This window comes from Bison bison, unplaced genomic scaffold (assembly GCF_000754665.1).
Source record: "Bison bison bison isolate TAMUID 2011002044 unplaced genomic scaffold, Bison_UMD1.0 scf7180017864108, whole genome shotgun sequence".
Lineage (NCBI taxonomy): Eukaryota > Metazoa > Chordata > Mammalia > Artiodactyla > Bovidae > Bison > Bison bison.
In genome coordinates this window covers 10716945-10719970 of record NW_011494680.1, presented here as the reverse complement: position 1 = coordinate 10719970, position 3026 = coordinate 10716945, and the positions used below count along the sequence as shown (strand labels likewise).

The 3026-nt window shown below is 44.2% G+C and overlaps 1 protein-coding gene across 1 annotated transcript in view; it reads right to left on the bottom strand.

Annotated features, from left to right (window-relative positions):
* The window catches only part of FAM110B (family with sequence similarity 110, member B), a 128792-nt gene that overhangs the window by 3102 nt on the left and 122664 nt on the right, over positions 1 to 3026 (bottom strand). The gene's annotated exons all lie outside the window — the stretch shown is intronic.

Here is a 3026-nt window from a genome sequence, read left to right as displayed (position 1 = left end):
CCACGCGCCAACTCCTCCTGGCGCCTCCCCATCAGAGAGACCCGCCTCCCGATCACGCCCGGCCCCGGCATCACTTAAACCCAAACCCAGGAAACACGAGATGACAGTAGAAATGTTGGTCCGCAAAGCCCGGTTCCCAGTTCATGACATGCCACTGGATTCCTGTGGCTCTCTTATCTGCTTAGGCTACAGTCTCGGTGACTTCTAAGATGCCTGTTTTGCAATGAAGCAAAACTTTTGACTTCCATCACTCTAACTTTAACAAGCACCTAACGCTTCAAAAACTTAAAAGATGGCAAGAAACGACAGTAATCACAAAACGGTTTTAAAAAAGTCAACATGTTTATCTTATTTTCGCTAACCAGTGTATTTGAAAACACCATCTCCTGTAAATGAAATGTGTACTAAGTTCATCTCATTAAATACAAGCTTTTTTTTTAACTAACCAAGCACCAGACAAGAACACCCCTAGAAATACTTCTAGATCAACCATATAAAAAGATATTCTGATTATAAATGCTCCATAATTTTTCACACAATGGGCAGAAATCAAGTTTTTTTAATGTATTTTTCCAAGTCCCCCAGAGAACTAAGAAGACAAGGTGTAAATCATACTTAAATATGTTACTTTATAGAAAACTTGTATAACAGTTAAGCATTCATGGGTCTTATTTATGACCTTCTGAAAAACTTGACTCCCCCACCCCTCAACCAAGACCACTACAGTGAAACACTTATTAATACTCCCAAGATAAATCATTCTACTTAAAGCGATGGGAGTAACAGACCACTTACCTGTCTCCTGAGAAACCTGTACATGAGTCAGGAAGCAACAGTTAGAACCAGACATGGAACAATTGACTGGTTCAAAATTGGGAAAGAAATATGACAAGCCTATGTATTGTCACCCTGCTTATTTAATTTATATGCAGAGTGCATCATGTGAAATGCCCAGCTGGATGAATCACAAGCTGGAATCAAGCTTGCCAGGGGAAACATCAACAACCTCAGATATGCAAATGATACCAATCTAATGGCAGAAACTGAAGAACTAAAGAGCCTCTTGATGAGGGACTGAGAAAGCTAGCTTGAAACTCAACATTAGAAAAAACTAAGATAATGGCATTGGCTTCCATCACTTCATGGCAAACAGAAAGGGAAAGAGTGGAAGCAGTGACATTTTATTTTCTCGGGCTTCACAATCACTGCAGATGGTGACTGCAGCCATGAACTTAAAAGACACTTGTCCCTTGGAAGGAAAGCTATGACAAACCTGGACAGCATATTAAAAAGCAGAGACATGATTTTGCTGTCAAAGGTCCATCTAGTCAAAGCTATGGTTTTTCCAGTGGTCATGTATGGACATGAGACTTGGACCATAAAGAAGGCTGAGCACAGAAGAATCAATGCTTTCAAAGTGTGGTGGTGCTGGAGAAGACTCTTGAGAGTTGAAGGTGATCAAATTAGTCCATCCTAAAGGAAATCAATCCTGAATATTCATTGGAAGGAGTGATGATGAAGCTGAAGCTCTAGTACTTTGGGCATCTGAAGCAAAGAGCTGACTTATTGGAAAAGACCCTGATGCTGGGAAAGACTGAGGGCAGGAGAATGAGGTGACAGAGGGCCAGATGGTTGGATGGCATCACCGATTCAATCGACTGAATTTGAGCAAACTCTGGGAGATAGTGGAGGACAGGGAAGCCTGGCGTGCTGCAGTTCACGGGGTGGCAAAGAGTCAGACATGACTTAGTGTGCTAACTACTACTTAGCACATGATACAGTGTCACATTTATCTCTGCAGCCCTCTGAACACCTCTGTCGCTGCTGGCAGAGAACACTGATGAGTGAGCGCATCAGCATTCCAAAAAAGGGTTCAGACTCAGCATCACTGGTTATAATTAGGAGTATTAAGAGAATAAGTATTTAACTAACATACTGAAGTTGAAACTCCAGTACTTTGGTCACCTGATTCGAAAACTGACTGATTTGAAAAGACCCTGATGCTGGGGAAGATTGAAGGCGGGAGGAGAAGGGGACGACAGAGGATGAGATGGTTGGATGGCATCACCGACTCAATGGGCATGTGTCTGAGTAAACTCCGCGAGTTGGTGATGAACAGGGAGGCCTGGCGTGCTGCAGTCCATGGGGTCACAAAGAGTCGGACACGACTGAGCGACTGAACTGAACTGATTCAACTAACATATCCAGTAACTAATTTACAAAATAAATAAAGTGGTATTAGTATAAAAAAAATCAGAGCTACCCCACGTCCGAGGTTAGGGGCGGCCGCTGAGAGGAACTACCCCATGTCCGAGGAATGGTAGCTGCGCGGGCGCAGGAGAGAGGAACTACTCCACGTTCAAGGTCAGGAAGGGCGACCTCGTCCAAGATAAGGAGCAGCAGCTGTGCTTTGCTGGAGCAGCCGTGAAGAGATACTCCACGTCCAAGGTAAGAGAAACCCAAGTAAGACGGTAGGTGTTGTGAGAGGGCATCAGAGGGCAGACACACTGAAACCATAATCACACAAAGCTGGCCAATCTGATTGCATGGACCACAGCCTTGTCTAACTCATTGAAACCAAGCCATGCCGTGTGGGGCCACCCAAGACGGATGGGTCATGGTGGAGAGGTCTGACAGAATGTGGTCCACTGGAGAAGGGAATGGCAAGCCACTTCAGTATTCTTGCCTTGAGAACCCCATGAACAGTATGAAAAGGCAAAATGATAGGATACTGAAAGAGGAACTCCCCAGGTCAGTAGGTGCCCAATATGCTACTGGAGATCAGTGGAGAAATAACTCCAGAAAGAATGAAGGGATGGAGCCAAAGCAAAAACAACACCCAGTTGTGGATGTGACTGGTGATAGAAGCAAGGTCTGATGCTGTAAAGAGCAATATTGCATAGGAACCTGGAATATTAGGTCCATGAATCAAGGCAAATTGGAAGTGGTCAAACAGGAGATGACAAGACTGAACGTCGACATTCTAGGAATCAGCGAATTGAAATAGACTGGAATGGGTGAATTTA